The following is a 27,541-nucleotide window of genomic DNA, read 5'->3' as shown; positions in this document are numbered from 1 at the left end:
ATTTGCGCTATTGACAAAATAACAAGGATGATGATTCAAGCTAAACCACTGATTATAAGTAAAATGAAATTAAAACAAAATAAGAGATAGAAATAATGAATGCAGTAACATGGACAAAAAATGTCAGATGACAGAATGGAAGCAACTAATCCAAATTAATATAAACAACAATCAAAACTACATGAACGAAGACTGTAAGTTGACAAAGACTGACAGGAAGGAAAATGAGAGCAAACGATGTATTACGTACGATGAATAATATGATGTGACAAATGAATAGAAAAAAATTACGGTTAAACCAACTGACTAAATAAAAATAATGATCAAATTCATGTCGAAAAAGATTTTAAAATATGGAAATTCCAGTGTATCTGCTCAGATTCGAACCGACAACCTTTTGCACGTGAGATCGGTAGCCTAACAATCACGCAACGCAACCAGTCCGTAAATTGTTACGATTTTTAAAGCTGTACAGCATCACGTGAAATTCAGAATTTATTTTTCTTCGATGAGTCACAACCGAGGGCCCAACACGTGTATGGTTTGCAGGGTGTGATTACGTGGACCTTAAATTACATTACAGTACATTTTGTTTCAAAAAACATCGATCCCACCGCTGGGGATCTTTCCTTGTTAGTAACTATAAACGAACAGCGAAACATCGTCCACATTTTTTAGTATAATGTTGAAGTACTCGTAACGCCAGAAATCGTGCATCAGGTCACCACTATGAACTGCGGTCGTCGCTTGCCGGCCGTAGCCCCGAGACGGCCGAGGTCCGCCGCCTGATGTATATATAGGCAGTCTGAGCAGAGCGCACTCCGTGATGCATTACCGGCCCGCCGTAGTTTTATGAACTTCTCTCGCATGGGAAGCGGGCGGGGCGTGCATCTGGAGTTCCATCTCATATCGGCCCCGCCCTCGCCTCGCCTCGCCCTGCCGCCCAACTTGGCAACTTTTTGAAATGAGTTTTATGTGTACGGCGTAAGACGTCTCTAGCGGAGGGACATACGGGCCGCCACTAAAAAGTTGGCCTGTAGCCGTGGCGCCGCAGTTAAAGCCAGCCGACACCTGCTCGTTCACACCGCCCCGCCCGCAACTTAGGCCTCCCCGTCCATCCGTCACGCTCCCCGTGCGCCGCTGCTTGCTCGCGTTCTTATTAGAAACGTCCCTCCACCTCTCGTTCGCTGCACTCCGCGCATATCGCTTCTTTTAATTTTGACCCGCATAATTAGGTCATTTGGAAGCGGCACAGCCGGCTGCACTGCGACCGGGTCGTTCGCCGGAGACCAACCGGGGCACAACCAATCTTTTTTTTCCCCCCACCGCAGGTTCGCCGCTTCCTGCGGACAGCTACTTTCACGGAGCTCGGGCCAACCACGAAAATTTAATGAGGGGAGGGCGCGCTTCCATTAATAAGCGGGTCATCCATCATTCCAGATAGCGACGTTCACGCTGTCCAGGCTGGAGCCGGGCGGAAGCTCGTTTAGCAGACCGCGCGAACCCAGCTGTCTGTGTCGCTCTGGAGGGGTTGGTTCCAGAATAACTCTTTCACTTCGGAACGAATCTTGGCAGATTAAAACAAAACCGAGATGCGAAACCGAACTCATGTCATGACAGGCAATTCTCTTACATACGAGGTTTGTCCGGAAAATACGTATAAAAGTTGAATAATGTCTTTATGTTACAAGTTGCAGTCACCGCCAGGTGGGACTAATGCTGTAATCAATCCCATCAACGCTCAGTCCGAGTCCACTCTGCGTGAAAGTGGGAGTGTGCGGCAGCTTGTTGACAGTGACCCTTTTTCACCTGCCGTTGGTATGGAGCTCTCTCTGATTCAGGAACAGCGCGTCAGCATTAAGTTTCTTGCAAAGCTAGGCAAGAATGGCCGTGAGATTTTTGAGTGTTTGAAACAGGTTTACAGAGACAATTCTCTGAAGGAACCAACCGTGAGCAAGTGGTTAAAAAGGTTCCGGGATGGCCGAGAAGACGTGAACGATGACCTTCGCCCAGGACGCCCGTCGACATCGAGCTCCGATGCAAATGTTGAACGAATTCGGGCTTGGGTTCTTAAAGACCGTAGATTGACAGTCAGAATGATTGCTGACGAGCTGTTAGTCCCCAAAACAATCGTTCACGAACTCCTGACACAAAAACTTGAAATGAAGAAATTGTGTGCGAAAATCTTACCGAAGCTCTTGACGCCAGAACAGAGAGCAAAGAGGGTTGAGTGCTGTGAGGATTGGTTGGAAGCAGAGGAACGAGGGGACTTTCTCAACCGAGTCATCCTGGTTTTACGAATTCGATGTGGAGCTCAAATCTCAAAGCAAGGAATGGAAACTAGCAGGAGAATCTAGAACAAAAAAGTCGCGAAAATCAAAGTCCAATGTGAAGACAATGTTGACTGTTTTCTTTGATTGTAGGGGCATTGTTCACAAGGAATTTGTCCCTCCCGGCCAGAGAGTGAACGGAAATTTTTACGTTGAAGTTCTGACACGTCTCAGAGCTCGTTTGGCCCGAGTTCGACCGGAGTTGGCAAAAGGGGGCAGGTGGATCCTTCATCACGACAATGCGCCCGCTCACACGTCGCTCGTTGTGCGCGAGTTTTTGGCCGGAAGCTCAATCACCGTGACAGACCACCCGCGTTATTCACCCGATTTTCTTCATGTTCCCGAAATGTGAAATGGTGCTTCGGGGGCGGCACTTGGGAGATGTGGAAGCCATCAAGAGGGAAACGACGCGGCAACTGAACAACATCACAATTGAAGACTTTCAGCAATGTTATCAACAGTGGAAACGGCGTTGGCAGAAGTGTATCGCGTCTCAGGGCGAGTACTTTGAAGGAGACCATATTGTAATACCCGAATAATTGTAAAAGAAAGTTATTATTCAACTTTTATACGTATTTTCCGGACAAACCTCGTACAGCAACAGAAGAGATGGTAAGTAACGTTTCATGGAACGGTTTTCTGCAAATGATCTCACTCTCAGTTTCTCAAAGACTTAACGTGTTCAGTTTTGTACAACTAAAGGTACTCAGCGGGTGACAATTATTGAACTTCATGAAATAAAATCGTCATAACTTCTGAACGGTTTGTGTTAGCATGTTCAAATTGCATGGTTGGCCGCGAGACATGATGGGAATTACTACTGTTTGGTTTAGCGACGAAGCCCACTTGCATTTGGATGGGTTCGTCAATAAGCAAAATTGGCGCATTTGGGGGACTGAGAATCCGCATTACGCCGTCGAGAAGCCTCTTCACCCTCAACGGCTGACTGTGTGGTGTGCAGTGTCCAGTCACGGAATAATCGGTGCGATATTCCTTGATGGCACAGTGGCTGCCGAACGGTACGTGAAGGTTTTGAAATATCATTTCGTCTCCATTATTCAAAGTGACCGTGATTTCGACAATATGCGGTTCGTGCAAGACTGACCCCATCGAAGCAGGAGTATTTCATGTTCTAAAGGAGCACTTTGGGGACCGCATTCTGCCCCTGGGGTACCCGGAGACCATTGGCAAGAGCCTCGATTGGCCACCGTATTCTCCGTCTCTGAACACATGCGACTCCTTTTTGTGGAGCTATATTAAAGACAAGGTGTGCAGTAATAACCCCAAAACCACTGCTGAGCTGAAAACAGCCATTCCGGAGGTCACCGACACCATCGATGTTCCGATATTTCAGCGGGTCATGCAGAAAATCGTTATTTGTCTGCGCCACATCAACGCCAATTACGACAGGCATATAGAACATTTCATAACTTAAATCTGAAAATCTGTAGTGACGTTTACATGTTGAATAAAGTGTTACTGATTAAATTTTTTTCATATAGTTCAATAATTGTCTCCCTGTACTTCACAAACGATAAGTGTAACATATAGTAAGTGTGGAAACCTCAAAATTTTTAGGTGCCCATACTGCAGAGAATTTAAACTAAAAAAGACAGCAGCTTTCCAACTACTAAAACAGCTCGGTTCAACTGCATTTGCACTTCGAATTACTGCATACACTGGGGAGAGGCAGGTCAATAAATTAACACTGTTTTGCGTATTTTCATTCAATAATGTATGGAACGCAGTTCGGCGATAACGAATCTTTAAAAAACTGCACTGTTCAAAAATGTGCTGTAAGAATAACACGTAGTACTGAACCACGATCATATTGTAGACATCTGTGTAAAGGCAGGCATTTTGACTACTGCTTCACAGTATGTTTATCCCCTCATTATGTTGTTGTAAATAACACGCTATAATTCAAAAGAAGCACTCCTGAATGAGATTTTCACTCTGCAGCGGAGTGTGCGCTGATATGAAACTTCCTGGCAGATTAAAACTGTGTGCCGGACCGAGACTCGAACTCGGGACCTTTGCCTTTCGCGGGGAAGTGCTCTACCACTCAGCTACCCAAGCACGACTCACGCCCCGTCCTCACAGCTTTACTTCTGCCAGTATCTCGTCTCCTACCTTCCAAACTTTACAGAAGCTCGCAGGAGAGCTCGGTCCGGCACACAGTTTTAATCTGCCGCGAAGTTTCAGAAGCACTCCTGTTCACAATTAAAATATCCGAAGAAAAAAGACATTTATTATTAGCCCAAAAAATGACGCGCAATTCTGACACCAACAATTTTTTGGTCTCTTACCCAGTGACATAAAATGTCTGACAGAGAAGAGAGTCATACTTAAATCATCAGTTTGAAACGGGCATCGGAGACCTCAAGGCTTCCTATTACCAAAATATTCAGAAAAGATCGTTGAAAACTTCCCAAATTTTGTCAATGGAATTCTACTTCAACCTGTATATTACTACTGTATATTACTAAACAATTAACGTGGGGCACAGTCCCAGTTGCAGGTTGCCATGCTGCCGTGGAATGACGCCGGAAACGTCGCTTTTTTTGACAGCACATTCAGTCTGTGTATCTCATTAGTTCAAGAGACTCTTCTGGGTATACGAAGGAAACAAACATTTAATTTGCTGTTGTAATCTGCTCGTTAACATTTACACTGATCAGCCAGAACATTATGACCACCGATATACACCGGTCCAGGCGAGTGATGACTACTGGTCAGACACAGGCACGGTGTACACAATATCAGCGAGACGGCGCGCGATCTGTGTGAGTTTGACCAACGGCAGATTGTCATGGGTCTGAGGCTCAGCACGAGCATTTCGGAAACTGCATGACTTGTCGGGTGTTGGAGGAGTGCTGTGGTGACTGTCTTCAATACGTGGCGAAACCGAGGAAAAAGCCACATGCAGACGTCGTGTAGTTGGATGGCCACCCCTCATTACAGACGTCGGACGCCGTAGGCTGGGCAGAATGGCAGAATAGGACAGGCGGCGAGCTGTGGCGGAAATAACACGAGACTTTAATGCTGGGCGGAGTGCAGGTATGTCTGAAAACACAGTGCACCGAACACTGCTAACGATGGACCCCAAAGCCGACGACCCATGCATGTGCCAATATTAACACAACGACATCGACAACTACGACTGTAGTGAGCACGTGAATATCAGTACCGGATGTTGGCGCAGTGGCAGTGTGTTGCATGGTCTGATGAATCCCGATACCTTCTTCATCACGCCGATGAGAGGGCGTGAATCCGTCCTCTTGCAGGGGAACAGCCCCTTGACACCTGTACGGCGGGACGGCGACAACCTGGCGGCTGCTCCGTTGTTCTCTGGGGAACAATCACGTGGGCATCCATGGGTCGAGTGGAGTTCGTGCGAGGTACCACGACGGCCAAGGAGTATCCTACATTGGTTGCAAACCACGTACACCCGTTTCATGACGATCATGTTTCCCATCAGCAGTGGCATTTTTCAACAACATAATGCGCCATGTCACAAGGCCAGGAGTGTGATGGAGTGGAACGAGAAACACAGTGGGGAGTTCCAATTGGTGTGCTGGCACCCAATTGTCCAGGTCTGAACCCGATCAAACACTTCTGGGACGTGATCGAGCGTGACGTAGCAGCTCATTACCCGCCTCTCCGGAATTAACGGGAATTCGGCTACTTGAGTGTGCAAATGTGTTGCCGGGTCGCTCCAGTGACCTTCCACGCCTCGTTGCTTTAGTGCCACGATGCGTTGCCGTTGTTATCCGTGCCATAGGTGGGCATACCGGCTATTAGGTGGGTGTTGATAATGTTCTGGCTGATCAGTGTATGATCTCACTTTTAAAGTATAACACTATAAATCAACTAGGGCTTGTTAAAGCGAGAAACGGTGAATATGTCTCAAGCGGCATAACTCACGTCACGCAGATTACTCAGCCAGTATTTGAGAGTGGGAGCACCTAGCGACTTCCAACAAAGTTTACACGTAATTTCAAATCTTTTAGAAATTTTTTCGCGCTGACATCCGCTACAAAATGATGAAAGGAAAAAATTATCACTTATTACATTTTTGTTGGTCACGCAGTAGCATCCACATATACCACTGAATGTACCTGCAAAATTATAACGCTGTTCGACACATAGTTCAGCAGGTAAAAGGTTATAAACATGAGATGTGTGAAAACCTAGCTTTTGCTTTAAACCTAGCGTAAATTACCCTTGATTATACTCTTCTAACGTTTAATAGTAAGAGCACTTACCGACTTTCAATACACTTTAAGCATAATTCCAAACCCTTTCTAACCTTTTTTCGTTTGCATGCTTAACGTCAAATATTTAACACATTAACTCATTTGTACACTAATCAGACATCTGAAACTGTTTCATACAAGGAAATTCCATACTTTCAAGAATCGGTGGTGGTGGTGGCAGTTGTGGGTTACTGGTCTTGTTTTTATGCACCCTACGGAAGATAGACTGTGAGGACATCAGAACTGTACCACAATCTTTCTCCAATACGGTTTCCTTGCATTTGTGCATAACGGTATTGTGGGAACATTTGTGCCACTGTCCCAAAATCCCATTTTAAAATACCCGTGCAGCTCTGCTACACCCTGCTGCAGCTCAGCTTTGATACGCCGGCCTGTTACGATCAAAGCAAAGTACTATTCCAATTTGTATATAAGCGGTGAGCAAATCGCTGCACGTGTCCTCCCCTGGCGATGGTAAACGATAGTGTGGTGTGGACACGGAAAGATAGCAGCGCGTGCGGCAAGGGTGCTAGCAGCGGGCGGAGGTGTCGCGGGGCATTAATTCAGATTTATTCCGCGGCGTGGCGCCTCCCGTGAGCGCTTACGTGGCTGTCGGCAATGCCTCACGGGGGCGGACGGCAGACATAATTGAAAGCGCTCATTTGGGAGATAAGACGGGGCGGCTGCGCCGTCACGCGAGCCGCACACAACACACACACACACACGTGGCTCGCAGGGCGGCTGGCTGTCACTTATTCAGCAGGCGACTTCCAAAGGGCGGATCGCTGCGGTCGGAAGCGCCGTGCGTGATTCAGCTCCGTGAGGGCTCGCTAATAATGCAGGGCATGCCTGGCACCTGGGATGAACCCGCAAAGCGCTAACCCTGCTGCAATAGTTACGAGGGGCTTGACCTGTCGTCTCCGACGGAGAAGTGAGCAATCGGTAGCTTTTCTTTTCGTAGTGATCTGTTTAAATAAGCTACGCGCTAGTAAGGAAGAATGATTTACTGCAGACTTATCCCTATTGGGATTTAAGCTAAAATCAGATGTTAATTTTGTGGTCTTCTATTCAGAGTCTAGTTTGATGCAACTCTCCACTCTAGTCTATTCTGTACAGTCCTAATCTTCTTTGAATAACTATTGCAACGTATATACATTTGTACTTACATGGATATGGTGTCTGTTCTTTCGGACATAAGTATATAGTTCTGGCAATGCCGGCCATCACCTTCTTCTTCTGTGCGGATGCACACCTATTACCCGAACTCTTACGGGACTTGGTTACAATGTCGTCCACGAGTAATGAGTGTGTTGGGTAGGGACACTACGAATGTGGTGTGTGGACATATAAGGTGAGAATGTGGGTCTCGCGGGAGGCGTGCGCGAGGTAGTCCCTGCAGTCGCACTATCCTCTGTGCCCTCGGTGGCTGAGATGGATAGAGCGTCTACCATGTAAGCAGGAGATCCCGGCTTCGAGTCCCAGTCAAGGCACACATTTTCATCTGTCCCCGTTGATACATATCAACGCCCGTCAGCAGCTAAGGTATTTATATACAATTCTAATTATATCAATTTGATTAAGCTCTCTTCGTCTACAAATTTAACTCCTTCATCACCAAACTGTCGATCCCCTGATACCTCAAGATGTGTTCCATCGACTGACCGGATCTTTTAGGGAAGTCGTACCATAATGCTCTTTTATCCCACATAAGATTCAGTACTTCGTCATTAATTATCCTACCAACCCAAATAATCTTCGACATTCGCGTGTAGCACCATATTTCAGAAGGTTCTATTCCCTCCTTATCTGAACTGCTTAGAGTCTATATTTCACTTTGGTACAAGGCTGCACTGCTGGCAGATACCCTCAGTAAAGATTACCTAACATTTAAATTTATACTTTGTCTTACGACATTTATCCCCGTCAGAAGCGTTCCTCTTGTTATTGCCGTTCTATGTTTTACATCCTCTCTACTTCTGTGTCATCAATTACTTTGCCGCTCAAATAGCGGAACTCATCTACTACTTTAGTGTCTTAATTCCTCATGTAATTGCCCCAGCTTGACCTGATTAAGTTCGACTACATACCATTACCCTTGTTTTAAGGTTGTCGATGTTCACCTTATAATTTCTTTCACGGATATATCCACTGTGATCACCTGCTCTTCGAAGTCCTTTGTAACAGAATTAAACTGTCATCACAGAAACGCAAAGTTTTTATTTCTTCTTCCTGAACTTTAATACCATTTACACATTTCTCCCTGGATTACTTAACAGGTTGCTCCTTGAACCGACTGAAAACGTTACAACCTTTAGGTTCTAACCTTGTTTCACTCCCTCTCTCTTCTCAACTACTGCTTCCCCTTTCATGTCCTTCTACTCTCATAACGACAGCCTGGTTTTTCCACATGTTGTAGATGACCGTTCCCTTCGTTTTCGCCGGCCGGGTGTGGCCGAGCGGTTCTAGGCGCTTCAGTCTGGAACCGCGTGACCGCGACGGTCGCAGGTTCGAATCCTGCCTCGGACATGGATGTGTGTCATGTCCTTAGGTTAGTTAGGTTTAAGTAGTTCTAAGTTTTAGGGGACTGATGACCACAGCAGTTAAGTCCCATTGTGCTCCGAGCCATTTGAACCATCGTTTACTTTAGCTCCGACACCTTCAAAGTGTCAAAGATTGTATACTAACGTATGGCAGCGTGGTGATATAGGCACTACCCAACGGCCTTGCAATAGTGGTAACAACGGTTTCCGTCAGATCACCGAAGTTAAGCGCTGTCGGGCTTGGCTAGCACTTGGACAACGGCGGGGAGAGCGGTGTGATGACCACACGCCCCTCCGTAACTGGTGACGGCTAGAGTGTGAGGATGACACGGCGGCCGGTCAGTACCGTTCGGCCTTCAAGGCCTGTTCGACCGGTGCACTCCTGAAACTGCAACATACGAGTATCGCAAACAAAACTCGACACACGAAGAGAAGAAGAGACGCAATGGAGAGAGTACGTTCAGTGGACAGTTTCAGTAAACACAATTGAAAGAAGTCGCTGATTGAGCTAGAACAGCGCTTAAATATCAGAACGAACATGGTAGAGGCAGGGCTGATTTGGAATGAAGACAGAGCTATTGCATATTTAGCATATATAACAAATACTGACAGATGAAATTTTGCACCCGGATGTAAGAGACGTAGCATTTACACGCAACAGTTTTCTCGTCGCTTGTAAAACCTCTCCTAACCAGAAGGAAGACAATAATTAATGTCGGCTTAAATGAACACAGAAGCACTTTTCTGAAGTGCACTCCGTGTTGTTTACCAAGGCATGAGTTTAAAAGTAGCCAGGAGTTAACAGCAGTCACATTAATGGAAAGCAAATACTACAGACCAATTTGAAAACCATGTCACGGATCTGTACTGCTGAGAGGGCCGCCATTTTAACAATAATACACCGTAAATCTTTTAAACACAAAAACTGTGCTCGATGGCTGGCATTAGTTCCACGTTGCACTCCCCTACAACAAGGGAAACCGAAGTGATCTACAAATCTAGTGTCGAATATCATTGGCATTCATCTGTTGTAGAATCTTACGACACATTTTCAGATGAAATGGAATGAAGTATGTGGAGCACACTGACCTCTTACACGGCGTCCAGCACGAATTTTGAAAACACAGGTCATGCGAAATCCAAATCGCATTTTTCTTACACGGCATCATGAAAGCCGTGGATTACGGCAGCCAAATGGATGCAACAACTTTTGACTACAGAACATTTGACTCTGTATCTCACCGGAGCTTACTAACGCAAGTGTGATAATGTGCGAAATGAAACAAAATTCGTGACTGGATCAAGTATTTCTAGCTAGGAAAGGCGTCACATGTTATCTTGGATAGAGATAGAGACACTGACTTATGTACAAATACCTTGAGACATGCCCATATAGTGTGCTCAGAACCCTTGCAATTCATATTGTTTGTTAGTGACCCGATAGACAATATAGGTAGTAGCCTCAGACGCCGGCAGCGGTGGCCGAGCGGTTCTAGGCGCTTCAGTCCGGAACCGCGTGACTGCTACGGTCGCAGGTTCGAATCTTGCCTCCAGCATGGATGTGTGTGATGTCCTTAGGTTAGTTAGGTTTACGTAGTTCTAAGTTCTACGGGACTGATGCCCTCAGATGTTAAGTCCCATAGTGCTCAGAGCCATTTGACCCATTTTTAGCCTCAGGCATTTTGCAGATGATGCAGTTATCTACAATCACGCCCTGTGTGACAAAAACTGCACAGTGATTAAGTCAGCTCTTCATAAGATTTTCGTGTGGTGCAAAGACTGAAAACTTGCTGCAATTAAAAATGTGTAGAAACATCGTGTCATTGCTCAAATAACAAAGGATCGCAAGTGGAACCAGTCAACCCAAACAAATACAAATATGTGGTAATGCTGAACTCAACGATCACGTAGGTTCACTCTTAGGCAAAGCAGGTGACCGACTCCAGCTCATTGGTAGCTCTCTAGCAAAATGTAGTCAGTGTACAAAGTATATTGCTCACAAAGAGCTCGTGTGACCATTTCTAGAATACTGATCGTGTGTATCGGAGTTGTACTAAATAGGACCAACACGGGCTATCGAACGAATACTAAAAATTGGTCTTCATTTTATTTAACTTAACGGAGAGCATCGCAGAAATGTTGAAAAACCGTAGACGCTTGAAGATACGAGAGCTATTTTTTTTTCTTCCTCCAAATGGTCGCTTAATGGAAACCACAGTAAAAATCAAAAATGTTTTATTTGCAACATTGAGCTACACCTTCCAGCTTCTTTTCCATATAGTCGGCGCAGTAACCTTTCCAGTAACCTTGCCGTAGAAGGCAGCTCGCTGTCTGTGCCAAGATGCTGTCCTCATAGGCAGCGGTTCATGTGAACGAAGAGATGAAACTCGTAGGGAGCCAAATTCGAGCTGTATGGTGGATGAACAAACACTTCGCAGGATCGTCGTTGTTGCGCCTACTGTGTGCGGCCGAACATTGTCGTGATGAAGGAAACACATGAGAATTATGTGGGATGCATCAAATCAGGCGTAACCTATCGTCAGGCATTTCGCACATTGCAGGACACTCTTTTGTTCTGAGCGTATTTACGCACTCACTGTGCACTCAGAAATGAAAAATATGACGTGACGCAATCGACAGGCGTCCCAGAGATGCTGCGCAACACAGCTGCGCAAAGCTTCCTCGGATTTTCACTGTGGTTTTAATTTCGGGACCGATCGGACCTTGAATACAACAAAAAATAGTCCTCGTACATACCAATTTCGTCGCAGAAGCCTAATTACAAAGTTTCAAGAACCAGTGTTAAGAGAACAATATACAAATACACACAGCTAAACATACCGGGTGATCAAAAAGTCAGTATAAATTTGGAAACTTAATAAACGACGGAATAATGTAGATAGAGAGGTAAAAATTGACACACATGCTTGGAATGACATGGGGTTTTAATAGAACCATAAAACAAAACAAAGTTCACAAAATATCCAGCAGATGGCTGCTACCGTGACGGGTGAGAGGTACGCCGATATGTTACAGAATCGCATCATCCCCAGCCTAACTGATAAAGACCTGCTGGAACGTACGATGTTTGTGCAGGATGGCGCTCCACCCCATATTGCTAGACGCTTGTAAGATCTCTTGCGCGTCGATTGGTGATGATCGTGTGCTCAGCCGCCACTTTCGTCATGCTTGGTCTCCCAGGTCCACAGACCTCAATCCGTGCGATTATTGGCTTTGGGGTTGCCTGACGTCGCAAGTGTATCGTGTTCGAGTGACATCTCTAGGGATGCTGAAAGACAACATCCGACGCCAATGCCTCACCATAACTCTGGACATGCTTTACAGTGCTGTTCACAACGTTATTCCTCGACTACAATTATTGTTGAGGAATGATGGTGGACATATTGAGCATTTCCTGTAAAGAACATCATCTTTGCTTTGTCGTACTTTGTTATGCTAATTATTGCTATTCTGATCAGATGAAGCGCCGTTTGTCTGACAGTTTTTGAACTTCTGTACTTTTTTGATTCTAATAAAACCCCATGTCATTCCAAGCACGTGTGTCAATTTGTACCTCTCTATCTACATTATTACGTGATTTATTCAGTTTTCAAATTTATACTGACTTTTTGATCACCCGGTATGTCTCTCCAGTATAACAGTAAAGACAAAATTATACAGGGTGATTCAAAAAGAATACCACAACTTTAGGAATTTAAAACTCTGCAACGACAAAAGGCAGAGCTAAGCACTATCTGTCGGCGAATTAAGGGAGCTATAAAGTTTCATTTAGTTGTACATTTGTTCGCTTGAGGCGCTGTTGACTAGGCGTCAGCGTCAGTTGATGCTAAGATGGCGACCGCTCAACAGAAAGCTTTTTGTGTTATTGAGTACGGCAGAAGTGAATCGACGACAGTTGTTCAACGTGCATTTCGAACGAAGTATGGTGTTAAACCTCCTGATAGGTGGTGTATTAAGCGTTGGTATAAACAGTTTACAGAGAATTGGTGTTTGTGCAAAGGGAAAAGTTCTGGACGGCCGAGAACGAGTGATGAAAATGTAGCACGCATCCAGCAAGCATTTGTTCGCAGCCCAGGAAACTCGACTCGCAGAGCTAGCAGATAGCTGCAAATTCCACAATCAACTGTATGGAGAGTCCTACGAAAAAGGTTAGTTATGAAACCTTATCGTCTGAAATTGGTTCAAGCACTGTCTGCAGCTGATAAGATTAAAAGAATCGATTTCTGTGATTTTATCCTTGCTCAAATGGAAACAGATGAATCTTTCGTTTCAAAGATTGTGTTTAGTGATGAAGCAACTTTCCACACTAACGGGAAAGTCAACCGTCACAATGTCTGTATATGGGGCACTGAGAATCCGCGGGAAACAACTCAGTATGAACGTGACTCGCCTAAGGTGAACGTTTTCTGTGCCATTTCAGCCAATAAAGTTTTTGGTCCCTTTTTCTTCGAAGGTGCTACTGTAACTGGACTACAGTACCTGGAGATGTTAGAGAATTGGCTGTTCCCTCAGCTCGAACAAGAAGTACAACAATTCATATTTCAGCAGGATGGAGCGCCACAACATTGGCACTTATCTGTCCGTAACTACCTGAACGTCAACTACCCGAGGCGATGGATCGGCCGCCAGGCAGCCCGTGACAGAGCACTTCATCACTGGCCTCCAAGAAGCCCTGATCTTACCCCCTGCGATTTTTTCTTATGGGGGTATGTTAAGGATATGGTGTTTCGGCCACCTCTCCCAGCCACCATTGATGATTTGAAACGAGAAATAACAGCAGCTATCCAAACTGTTACGCCTGATATGCTACAGAGAGTGTGGAACGAGTTGGAGTATCGGGTTGATATTGCTCGAGTGTCTGGAGGGGGCCATATTGAACATCTCTGAACTTGTTTTTGAGTGAAAAAAAAAAAACCTTTTTAAATACTCTTTGTAATGATGTATAACAGAAGGTTATATTATGTTTCTTTCATTAAATACACATTTTTAAAGTTGTGGTATTCTTTTTGAATCACCCTGTATTAATAACGCACAGAAGCGCTTCAGTAGTCATTCTTCCCCCCTTCCAGTGACGACTAGAGCGAAATGAAACGTTATTATGTAGTACAGTGGAACACACAATTGACCTTGCACAGCTGTTTGCAGGGTACGTACGTAGTAGATACAGATGCGGGCTACAGCGACGACATCCTGTTCATCGATAACAGAGGTGTGAACTCTCACAGGACGTCATCTTAAGTATCCGTGCCCTGCACCGCAAGGTTAAACCGCTGGGTGTTAGCCTCCCGTGTACGCTTAGGATCATGAGAGGCTAGGATAACAGGCCGTCTGCGGACCTCTGGAGACCTCGGCAGAGCGGAGGGAGGCACTTGGACTGCGAAACGGGAGCGGCGACATGCGCCGTGATTGAACGCGGTCTCCAAGTTAAAGCAGAGGACGTCGTAATCAAATCAGCGCCGGTCTGCGTGCTGTGATTGGTCAATTAGGCGCGTGTTCGGCGGCCGGCCGGGATGAGCGGCGGAGCCAGCCTGGCGGCGTTCCAGGCGCTCGCCAAGAGACGGCGAGCGGCCACGCGCCGACGCCACACGTCACAAAACGCCGCACCGTGCCTCTTCCGTGACTTTCATTACCAAACACACAGCATATTAAAAAAAGGGACCTCGTATTCTCATAGCAGCGATGCAATCCTTCAACAAAGGAATTAGCTTACAATACGTTAGTTCGTCCAATCTTGGAGTATTGTTCGTCTCTAAGGGACCCTTACCAGTTACGTCTGATTCAAGAGATTGAGAAGGTCCAAAGAAGAGCGGCAAGATTCGTGAATGGTACATTTAGCCATCGCGAGAGCGTTACAAATCTCATAGAAAGTTTGAAGTGGGACACACTTGCACATATCCGACGCGCTAAACAGAAGGGGCTGCTCACTAAATTCCGAAATACAATCTTCACCGAGGATGTAGAGCATACAGTATTACCACCAACTTTCAAATCGCGTAATGATCATCATTCAAAGGTAAGAGAAATAAGAGCTCGTACTGAGGCGTTCAGACAGTCGTTTTTCCCTCGCGCGATCCGCGAGTGGAACAGAGGGGGGGAAATATGACTTTGGCGCGAATTGTGCCCTCCGCCACACACCGCTTGGTGGCTAGCGGAGTATATATGTAGATGTAGATGTAGCAGGTTAAAAAGAGTAAAACAGACATCGGCTCTCATGTTCCTTGACTTCTGTATCAGACATTTGATGCAGTTGCGCACTTTCGTTCAGTGAAAAAATTAAAAACTTACGGAGAATCGCTTACTGGAGTCGTGCATAAGCTATACAGTTAGTTTTCTTTCGCGACACACATACAAGCAAACAAATTGTCGTGAACTCAGTACAATGTAAAACATCCAATTTGACTGATTATACGCTGTGAATGCCGCTTCTAATGAAAAAATGAACATTTGAAATACGAGGGTTGTTCCGAAAGTAATGCCCCCTATTTTTTTTTTGTGGTGACATTGGATGTCCGCGTCATATTTATATGCATGCAGTTGATTGTACGCATGCAGTTGCTTGAAAATGACTACACAGCCGAAACGACATAGTACACAAAATAAAAATATCAGCCAATGTCGGGAAACGTATTTCTATCAGTAAGTTTGTCAACGGCTGTGAATCCTGTTGCAACTATTATTTAAATGCATGAAAAAACTATGAAAGCAACATTTAATTCGTTGCTTCAAAACTCCGGTTGCATCAAAGAGTGCGGAGTAAATAATAACAATACGAATAGAAGAAACCGATAAACAGGAAAAATCATGGTAGTGGCAAACAATGAGAAGCCTACACAGAATGAATTTCTGGTATACGTCGTTCCTCAGTCTTTCTAATAATTTGGTATTATCTCTCGTCAGGCCTTCTCTCATAATTCTCTTTGCTGCTTTGGATGTCTATTACACTCAAAAGCCTTGCCAACTTATATTACATATTCTAACATTTGTCTGCACCTGTAACTTTTCCAGTCTATTGATCCTTTATGAGTGCCAAAATAACTGTTATTACGTTCCTTAGTACAAGTCTCGCTATGTTTGCCCTTCCTCTCGTAAAGGTTTTTTATGCTTTCATCGTCCGTTCTTGCTGATAATTTTTCATTCTGTGTGTGGTGTCACCGCCAGACACCACACTTGCTAGGTGGTACTTTTAAATCGGCCGCGGTCCATTAGTACATGTCGGACCCGCGTGTCGCCACTGTGTGATCGCAGACCGAGCGCCACCACAAGGCAGGTCTCGAGATACGGACTAGCACTCGCCCCAGTTGTACGGACGACGTAGCTAGCGACTACACTGACGAAGCCTCGCTCATTTGCAGAGCAGATAGTTAGAATAGCCTTCAGCTAAGTCAATGGCTACGACCTAGCAAGGCGCCATTAGTAACATTGCATGTATCTAAAGAGTCTCACTTGTATCGCCACAATCTCCAGATGTACCAAAAGGATGGATTAAAGTTAAGTATTCCAGAAGCTACGTACTTTTCTTTATAGCCTTCATTACGTATCCTGTTTCAGACCTCACGCCATCCTGCTTTGGCTTAGCGCGTGCCTTTCGGCTTCCTCTCATTGTGTCTAGGCTGTCTTGTCTAGACACAACACTGTGACTTACTTATCCACAAAATTTTCAACAGGTAGGTTATAGCTTCACTTGTTACAGACACCGAACTCATTAGTGAAAGCACGCTGTTTATCCGGGAAAAGAGCGAGGTAGGAAACGGCAGTGAGTTTCTCAGAGGAACCGTCCCAGAATTCACTTTAGATAATTTCCGAAAAAAAAATAGAGAGAGGTGTACGGGAATTTGCAGTTCGCGCAACCGAACATTGAGTTCAAGCCAAATAACGGACGCAAGCGACTGCTCCAGTGAAAGGAAAACGAGGTCTGCAAAATGACAGTCGCTGTGGAAAAAGCATTCAAACTTTTTAACGAACTCTTTTATAATAAGAGAATACTAATGTGACATGGATATCACAAAAACATCTCGCAAGATTCGAGGAGCTTCAGAAAAATTAAATGTGTAGCTTCCTGGAAACGTCGTTAGGTACGTGGAATAAAAGAAACCCAAACTTTTAGTTCGACAAAGCAATTACGACAGGTTTCTGGTTATATGCGAGTAAACATTTCCATGGAATGGCTATATTTAGTACGAATAAAGAACTCGGTGACCCCCTATTGTTTAAATTCGCAGGAATTTACTTTACAATTTCTTTTGATTACCTCTTTAAACTTTAATTACATTCATCGCTTTCACCAAGTAACTCTAGATGACAACGCTTTATGCGGTAAGTTAATTTCATCTCTCAGGACTGAGCTGCAGGCGGCTAAACATAGCTAGATGGCGACATTGCCTGCGTGAGGTATTTTTTCTCCCCGCGCCTTTGGCATGCCGCTGTCTTTTAATGAGCAATATTCAGCCTGTCAGAGGTGACTGAACTGTCACCATAATTTATGGAGCATGAATGAACTAACTGATCTCTCATTAACATGTAACACGTATTAGCGATCTCATGAATATGTAAAGTGCAAAGCATCATAGAGATTACACTGGTGGCATCACACAGTAATTTCCCGTGGGTTGCGAGTATACTCCGCTTAGCGAAGGAAAATTATAGCCGTATAAGCGATCATTATCAGCTTGATTTCCGGATCGTAAAAGTGGCCAACATTAAAAAGAGGTCTACCAGTGCATATCGTATCGGTCCACTCCACACACGCTCCAGAAATGTAAATTAAAACTGTAAGAGATATACATATTGTCACCTGCACAGAAGAGCACACTTCACATTCTGTAAATTACAGTCTATTACACAGTGGCGTGTTTCATAACGTTTTCCCAGAGGGTGTGAAATGATATTCCATTCATTTTGCGACGGACAGTAATAGTTATACCCCTATATTACTGCACAGAATTATTACAATACTCCAATATTATGGTGTAGAAGGAACGAAGGAGACAATGGCTCTGAGAACTATGGGACTTAACATCTGAGGACATCAGTCCCCTAGAACTTAGAACTACTTAAACCTAACTAACCTAAAGACATCACACATATCCATGCCCGAGGCAGGATTCGAACCTGCGACATAACGGTTGGGCGGTTCCAGACTGAAGTGCCTAGAACCGCTCGGCCACACCGGCTGGCCCAATTTGCTAATATCATAACACTTATACCTGAGGTGGTGAATCGGAGACACAGCGAAATCACGAGCCAGATTAATGAACTTATGTTAATTATCCAGTTAGGCAGTTAATTACACCTTTCGTAGGTAATTTGTGCGACACGTCGTAATTACGTGGAGCAGACTATTTAACATAATTCGTATTTGAATAGAATTGCTTGCAGATAATTTTCAGATCAGTTATTGAAATAACCAGTTATTAACTCCATTAAGTATGGTATCACTGGTGTAGTGCATTTTGTTGTTGCAGAAGTGGATTTGTTGTGGGTATTTCTTTCTTCTTCCTTTTTCAAGCAAGAGCGACGGAGAGAGAGACAGAGAGAGAGAGAGAGAGAGAGAGAGAGAGAAGTAACAAATCAATAATCTTTCAATCATATTATTTGCAATTTCTTCTGTTGCTACTTGGGACCTTGGATTGATTTCGCCTGTCATTTGCAAAATGAACTTTTTTTAAATTTTAAACAGAGCCTCGTGTGCATGCATGAGAAACGGTAGTGCGCCGGGGACTGTATCTTGAGGAATTTTGTATTAAATTATTCTCAGATAGACATATCTTTCCTAACTACATATGAAGAATTATCAACAGCAATTTTTCTCTCTCTGTTCGTTAAGTACACGTGAGCATACGTTTTTGTGTAATTGTGGCCTGATTTCTATTTCTATGTCGCGTATGGAATATGTGAACTCAGAGTACAGAAACACAGAGAACGAGTTTACACGATTCGTAAATAACCGGTATGCATCACTTTCTCATCTTAAAATCAGACACACTGGATGCAGCAAGGACCTCTCAACTCGATAATAAATACCAAATGTCTAATGAACAAAGGTGACAGAGGATTTATTACTTTGGATCTATTCTTACAGCTTAGTATACTACCTCAGAGTTAATTTCTTACTGTCGCGTATACCTTCTGCCGTGAGTCTGAAGCCTTTGTTTTGTAATAATTGCGAGGCAGCAATTCCCTATAACAATGCCGAAAACTAACCAAAAGCACCTTTTAACCCTGAGAACTACTGTCGTGGTACTACACGTATCAGTCACAACACTAAGACTCTCCTTCTGGGCTAGGTCACATTGTGGTCATGTCACGTGATATGAATGACACAGGAAGCCGTTCTGACAAGTCATGCTTCAGAATACTTTACGTGGAAACTCTTGAAGTCCTTACTGACATTCTACATCTTTATTCTTCATGTTTAAGTATTTATATCTGAACACAGTCACCGTAGCGACGAATACATTTTTCCCAACCGAGACCAGTTTGTTGATATAGTTAGTGCAGAGTTTTTAACTTTGCTGACGCAGCCACAACCTCACCTCTGCTTGCACCGCTTCATCGCTATCAAAGTGAAGTCCTCGAAGGTGTTCTTTAGGTTTTGGAAGCAGATGAAAATGGAATGAGGCCATGTCGAGACCGTGTGGAGGATAACCGATGACACTGAATCCAAGGCGTTGGATTGTGCAGATGTCGCAGCGCCCGTTGTGTGGTGCGGCATTGCCATGCTAGAGGAGAGGGTGTTACATGCGAAGACGAACCCTTCAAATTCGTGCTTTGAGTTTCCGGAGGGACTCGCTGTACGGTGCAGAGTTTATTGTGGTACCCCTGGTATGAATTCCAGATACACCACGTCTTGAACATCCCAGAATATTGTGAGCTTGACTTTGTCTGCTGGCTCTGAGCACTATGGGACTTAACATCTTAGGTCATCAGTCCCCTATAACTTAGAACTACTTAAACCTAACTGACCTAAGGACATCACACACATCCATGCCCGAGACAGGATTCGAACCTGCGACCGTAGCAGTCCCGCGGTTCCGGACTGCAGCGCCTAGAACCGCACGGCCACCGCGGCCGGCCTTTGTCTGCTGATGGCATGGTCTTGAACTGTGGATTTCAACTGAGGCATGTTTTTGCGGTTAAAACTCGATTACAGTACACTGTTTCTCACACACCGACACTTCCGTTCCACACCGCCATGTTACATGCTACATTTCGCAGCTCTCTAGCGGCAGAGTGTTGCAACTTGCGTCGGCGAAGAGGGAATGATGACCGAGTAATATGCATGACGTACACTGAAGCGCGAAAGAAACTAGTATAGGCATGCATATTCAAATATAGAGGTATGTAAACAGGCAGAATGCGGCACTGCTGTCGGCAACGCCTATATAAGAAAAAAAGGTTCAAATGGCTCTGAGCACTATGGGACTTAACAGCTATGGTCATCAGTCCCCTATAACTTAGAACTACTTAAACGTAACTAACCTAAGGACATCATACAACACCCAGTCATCACGAGGCAGAGAAAATCCCTGACCCCGCCGGGAATCGAACCCGGGAACCCGGGCGTGGGAAGCGAGAACGCTACCGCACGACCACGAGCTGCGGACGCCTATATAAGACAACAAGTATCTGGCGCAGTTCTTAGATTGGTTACTGCTCGCTAAAATGGCAGGTTATCAAGATTTAAGTGGGTTTGAGCGTGGTGTTATAGTCGGCGCACGAGCGATGGGACACATCATTTCCGAGATAGCGATGAAGTGGCGATTTTCCCGTACGACCATTTCACGAGTGTACCATGAATATCAGGAATCCGGTAAAACATGAAACATCCGCCTCGCTGCAGCCGGAAAAAGATCCTGCAAGAACGGGACTAACAATGACTGAAGAAAACTGTTCAACACGACAGAAGTGTAACCCTTACGCTAACTGATGCAGATTTCAGTGTTGAGCCGTCAATAAACGACAGCGCGCGAACCATTCAATCAAACATCATCGATATGGACTTTCAGAGCCGAAGGCCCACTCGAGTACCTTTGATGACTGCATGACACAAAGCTTTACGCCTCGCCTGGGTCCGTCAACACCGACATTGGACAGTTGATGTCTGGAAATATCTTGCGGACGAGTCTCTTTCAAATTGTATCGAGCGGATGGGCGTGTAGAAAACCTCATGAATCCATGTACATGTCAGCGGGGGACTATTCAAGCTGGTAGAGGCTCTGTGATGGTGGGGGCGTTTGCAATTGGAGTAATATGGGACCCCAGATACGTCTAGATATGACTCTGACAGGTGACACGTACCTAAGCATCGCGTCTGATCACCTACATCCTTTCATGTCCATTGTGCATTCCAACAGACGTGGGGGGCAATTGAAGCAGGAAAATGCGACACTCCACACGTCCAGAATTGCTACCGAGTGGCTTCAGGAACACTCTTCTGAGTTTAAACACTTCCGCTGGCCACCAAACACCCCAGACATGAACATTATTGAGCATATCTGGGATGTATTGCAACGTGCTGTTCAGAAGAGATTTCCATCCCCTCATTCTCTTACGGACTTATGGACAGCCCTGCAGGATTCATGGTGTCAGTTCCTTCCAGCACTACTTCAGACATTAGTCGAGGCCACGCCATGTCGTGTTGCGGCACTACTGTGTGCTCGCGGGGGCTCTACATGGTATTAGGCAGGTGTACCACTTTTCTTTGGCTCTTCAGTGTATAATACCTCAACAGATACTGACAACAGAACAAGAAAGGTAAAAAAACTGCGGAAGGGCGTCGTTCATCGCGACATGTTTGTTTCGAATATGAGATATTTTTATGTGCTGTAGTTATCCTAACGACAGTTATGACTTCAGTGGACAGCTACAACGATTTGTCCGGTCAGATGTCTCACGCTTCTTGTTAAATAACGCGTATGATCGTAGTTAAATCACGTGTATGATCGCGTACGATAAGTTTCCACGAAAAGCGTTGCCTGACACAAGTGCCGGTTAACTGACACTAACTTATGAGAAACATTCACTTGTCGTCAACGGGGCCTATGGTTGCTATAGAATTCCCCATAGGAGCTGCGTATTACAGCCTTAAAATCGCTGGGTCACTTGCATACCTTCATGCAAGATGTTTACCCCATTCTGGATATATGTTTCTGTTTCAGGGAATTATCCATGTAGCAAAACAGGTTTGTGTTCTAGTTTCCTGGAACGTCATGGCGGGCACGTCTCAAAACACTACGTTCGGTTGCATTTTGTATGAGCAACTAATATAAGACTCTTATGAATTTCCATTAAAATAATAGAATAATCTTATATACATGAGTTCTTCCTGAAAGGCTCTGCAGTCAGCAGCATTACAAAACATGTAACATTGCAAAACAGTTGTTTACTCAAAATTTCGATTTTTTCAATGAATTTAGGTTATAATTTCTGTACTTAAATGTACCTGGTGAAGGATATTAGACGGAAACGTGTAGCTCAACATTAAACTAGTTATAAGCAAGTTACTTATAACATACAGCTTATCATGCATCTGAAAGTTTCGTTGCAGTATGTTTCAGGTGACGGAAAAATGACTGCTGATAACAGAAGAACTTGTTACTAGCAGCTGGTGATGCTCATGCAGCCATTATATTTGAGGGAGTAATACAGATGAATGCCGTGCAGAAGTGTCTCATCTGTTTCGAAGAAATAGGGAGAAGAAAATTTTAACACAAAAATTCTGTTGTCGAAGAGCATAGCCTCTTATCTGACAAGAGAAGTCTCCCGACTCGACAGGAATTCGATGTTGCAGTTGCACTTACAAGCTCTACGTACCGCTGTGATGAGGATGGTGAAAGCATTCGATTGTGTTATTGTTGGTTTAGCCATTATCATACTTTATAAATGTACGTGAGATTTCTCACTAAAATGCTTGGAGCAATATATAGAATTATAATAGGGACATTTGGCGAAAGCAATATGTGGACAATCCTCAGAATCACATTGTTATAACGCATGATCAAACGCCACTTGAATCACATTCTTGAATTCAGCAACATGTGCGGGAGTATTGTACCCAGCCGCTTGCCCTAAATATTGAAGAGTAGGCTGGCAGACAAGCAGGCAACTGGCTATGAATTGCAGAAAGCATTTCCACTACGAAAATTCTAATTCCTAATGTACTGTTGAAGTCACTGCATACAGTTCTTATAGAGTTTGTTATCCGTCTTTCATATTTTTACGTTAACCGAAGAAATATACATCCATATGCTCTACTTATTTTGTTCCTTTTGGCGGAATGATCATGCATTCAGTGTCTTTACCTACAAGTGAATCATTTACTATTGTTGTATCCTTGTCAGCATTCCAAGAATTACAGTATGGCATACACTTCTCGTTATTTGTGACATTGCCATTAACAACATTCACGAAAACGGATTTTAAATGGTCTTTTGACTTTTTCCCACGTCTGCTACCCTCAAAATGCATGTTTTGTGGAAGATTGTCTTCAACAGCCTTGTTATTTTCGGACCAAAAGTTTTTTTCCTGAAGACATATGTACAGTTTTTTTGGTTAGGTGTCCACTCACTGAAAGTGCAACATCTATTGTACAGCTATGAACTGTAGTGTGTGCAGACTGAACCAAAGCACCACTGAGTTTCCCTTTTTTTTCAGATAGTGTCGCACTAGTAGTTAGTTCATAATTATATCCACTTCGACCAGCGTTCTATATGCAGTGTTGCTGTACCTGGAAAACTGTAGTTTCTAGTTTACATCTTCGATAAAACGAGGCCCAGACTGACGAATATCTTGGTCTTCCTGTACATCTCTGGCTGTCATGGAAGCAGTGATGTGTTTGCGGCAAATTCTGTATTCTTTCCTGAAACGTGCTATGAAACCTGCAAAATATTTAAACTTTGTGCGCCCAATTTCGCTTGCTATTTGTACTGCACAAAATTTCAGGTGCCAGTAACCGACACACTTTCCTTCATTCCTTGTCAAATTGAGATAGAATGTGTTGTTTTATCTCCAGTTCTTTGATTCCTTTGTTTCCTCGAAATGGATGTTCATCACGTTTTTTTTCCCCACGTAATCAAATATTACTCTGATGTTCGATGTGCTTTTTATAGATGGATGTCTCTTCAGTAACGAGATTTAGGTCCCAACTTTACGTGGAGGTGTATGATAATCATCATAAATATGTCCAAAACAAGGTTCATAGTCACCAGAACTGTTAGTTTCTTTTTGACGACTACTCTTTCCGTCACTACCACTAGTACTCTAATCTTTAGCACTATTAATCGCGTTATCGTTTTATATAGCCGCTTTCTTCATCCACTATCCTATCCAATGTAACTTCAGTTGAGCGATGAAACTAACACTCATGTTTCTGAATAATTAGAACCACCAAAAGCTTTACTAAAGTGTAATCATCCTGTCCTACACCGTCTACCGTTGGATAACGCCTTCTTAACATGGATGCCACAACATTTAAGAGGTTCCAATCATAACGGTTTCTGCATATGTACGACAATACTGACACACGTGTACTAAACACGTCAACTGCTAGTTGAGGTAAGTGATAGACTGGCGTATTATCCCCGCCCCCATCCTCAAGGACTGGTACCGTTGTTGTGAACAAACCAAGAGCAACACAGGCGTCGTTAGGAGTGTGAGATGCGTTTGTGTACAAATGTTTAAATACAAATTCCTGTTGAAGCCAAGGGATCTGCCTTGTGAGCGCTCACTTCTGACGGAAACAAACTTTTACTGACACCAACTGGGCTACAGATTTAAAGTCATTCGAGAATCACTGTGTACAAATATGTCCTGTACTGTATGGCTTTTTAAGGATATGATTTCGTGCAAAAATGGCTGCCTTTATTTAGCTATTTGGACATTATTTAGCAAGAAATCGATTCTGATAAGGATTCACGGTCTCCTTCAGTCATAATGAAGACCAGTAACATATTTTTTTGAGTTAGGCGAAGGAGGAACAATAAACATATTCCTTTATGCCTAAACTTTAATCGCTCACAGTCCCAGAAATTAACCAAAGGTTTATAGCTTTGTTCATTTGGTAAAACTGTAGACTCAAAAATGACGTTTTAATTTACTATTACTTTACTGACACCTGTATTTGCTACCCATTTTGCGAAGACGACTCCCATATACTATTTAAGGTACGCGAAAAATTATATCATTATACCACACAGAGTTTAGAAATGTAAATAGTTCTCAATATAGATTGTATCGATGTTAATAGAATTAAAAATTATGTCTTGGTAGGTAGTTCTCATATGACTCTCCATATATGTCCTACGATTACTGAAGTAAATAACTAAACATGAGTACCACCATAATTGCACTTCAATTATACGAGCTGTAATAGTTATAAGTGCAGACGTTCCTATTGGTGACTGAGGACGGTGTACTGACCGACATTACATCACTATTTACGTCATTTGCAATAATGCTTATTTTTACCTGGCCAGCAGCTCAGGTATTGACTTGTGGATGCTTGGACGAAAAATGGTCAGTCTATACTGACAGGCGTATGCCTCTTAGTGGTACAGTTACGAATGTGCAGAATACATCAGGTAGTAAATTATGTGATGTGTTTGTGGGGAGATCCTGTGTTTGTGGAGAAATCGTTACACGCAGAGGAAAAACAACCAACACACTGATGTACGTACCCACATATTAAGGTACCACATATAAAAATATCTCCACTTATATCTATTACATCCTGTACATAAAATAAACATGACTCTTATTATAATTGCCATTGTACATAACAAATTATTAGTTATGTAAACTCTTAAACTCACTATGTATGCGTGAATAACGTGCAACTAATAAAACCAACTTAATTAGGGTTTTGTGTCTTCAACTACAAGGGTTTCACTTGCTTAACGTGAAATATTTAACATATTAACGCATTTGTAAAGTAATTTGACGTTTGAAGCCCTTTTACACATGGTAGTTCATTTCTTTAGGGAAGCGGGGTGGAACTGGTATGGAACTAAGATACCTGAGTCTAATATAAAAAATTGTAAACCTCGAACCACTTTACGATTTGTTACAACGGATAAACCCTTTATTATTGTCTTACGTAAATTCGAAGCCTCTAAGATTTCTCACGTTGACAGGAACAGGTAAGTGCTATTGGAGCAGAAATATGGAAGCAGCCGTGTAGTTCTGTGGAGTGATAATATGACATAGGCAGGTACTCAATGACGTCGCCTATAATACGAATATTTCCAATTACACAGCGGCCATATTTTTAGATACAGAAAAAGCTTATGACCCTGTGTGGACTGATAAGCTCTTGGCCGAACTGCTACATGTGCAACCTTGCCCGACTATTGTCTGCGTATAATTGTCAGTTTTCCCCAACACCGGCAGATAATGGTTCTCATCGATGGGCAACGATCCAGCGTTAAATGCCTAGAGGAAGGTCTTCCACGGGGCGCGGTCCTATCCCCAACTCTTTTCATCGTTTATTTTAACGACTTACACCTACTGCCACAGGTCGTCACTAGGTCAATTTGCGGACGACACAGCCTTACTCACTGGTAGCCGGCGAATTACTGCAGCAGTGGGAAGATTGCAATAACTTACGCTGACGGAACATTTGTCTCAACACCGACAAAACTAAAGTTGTCCTATTCACTCACAAACGACCCAACTTTCGGTACAGGCATACTCTCCACCATCAAGGAGTTGCATGAATGAACGAAGTAAATTACTTAGGGGCGACCCTGGATAGCTAGCTTCTTTCTAAACGTCACATCCACAACAAGGTCCGCCCCCGGTTGCTGAATGGTCAGCGCGACATAATGCCAATCCTAAGGGCCCGGGTTCGATTCCCGGCTGGGTCGGAGATTTTCTCCGCTCAGGGACTGGGTGTTGTGTTGTCCTAATCATCATCATCATCATCATCATCATCATCATCATCATCATTATCATCTCATCCCCATCGACGCGCTAGTCGCCGAAGTGGCCTCAAATCGAAAGACTTGCACCCGGCGAACGGTCTACCCGACGGGAGGCCCTAGTCACTCGACATTATTATCCACAACAAGAGGATTCAATTGTTATACCTCCCACACCAACTGTACACACTGTTGAGCAACTGCCAGATGAACGTTCGAACGAAGCGACAGTTTTACCTGCACTTCTTTATGGCTGCTCCACGTGGGGAACTACCAGCCCGTCCAATCTTCGGCCCCTACAAGTCATTGAAAGCAGATGCATCTTAGGTGCTTGAAGATGGGCTCGAATTACCTACCTTCAAGCCGAACTGAACGTCCCACGCATGTGTGATTACATCACATGTGCAACGCAGGAACTCCTCCACAGAATTGATGAACTCCGGCCCACTACCCGGCACCTGGAATATACTGACTCT

The 27,541-nt window shown here is 44.0% G+C and overlaps 1 protein-coding gene across 1 annotated transcript in view; it reads right to left on the bottom strand.

Moving 5' to 3' along the window:
* The window catches only part of LOC126484696 (hemicentin-1), a 1,211,236-nt gene that overhangs the window by 921,739 nt on the left and 261,956 nt on the right, over positions 1-27,541 (bottom strand). The gene's annotated exons all lie outside the window — the stretch shown is intronic.

The sequence above is a fragment of the Schistocerca serialis genome, chromosome 6 (assembly GCF_023864345.2).
Source record: "Schistocerca serialis cubense isolate TAMUIC-IGC-003099 chromosome 6, iqSchSeri2.2, whole genome shotgun sequence".
Classification (NCBI taxonomy): Eukaryota; Metazoa; Arthropoda; class Insecta; order Orthoptera; family Acrididae; genus Schistocerca; species Schistocerca serialis.
Note: the sequence above shows the minus strand (reverse complement) of the source record. Positions and strands in the feature narration are given on the sequence as shown.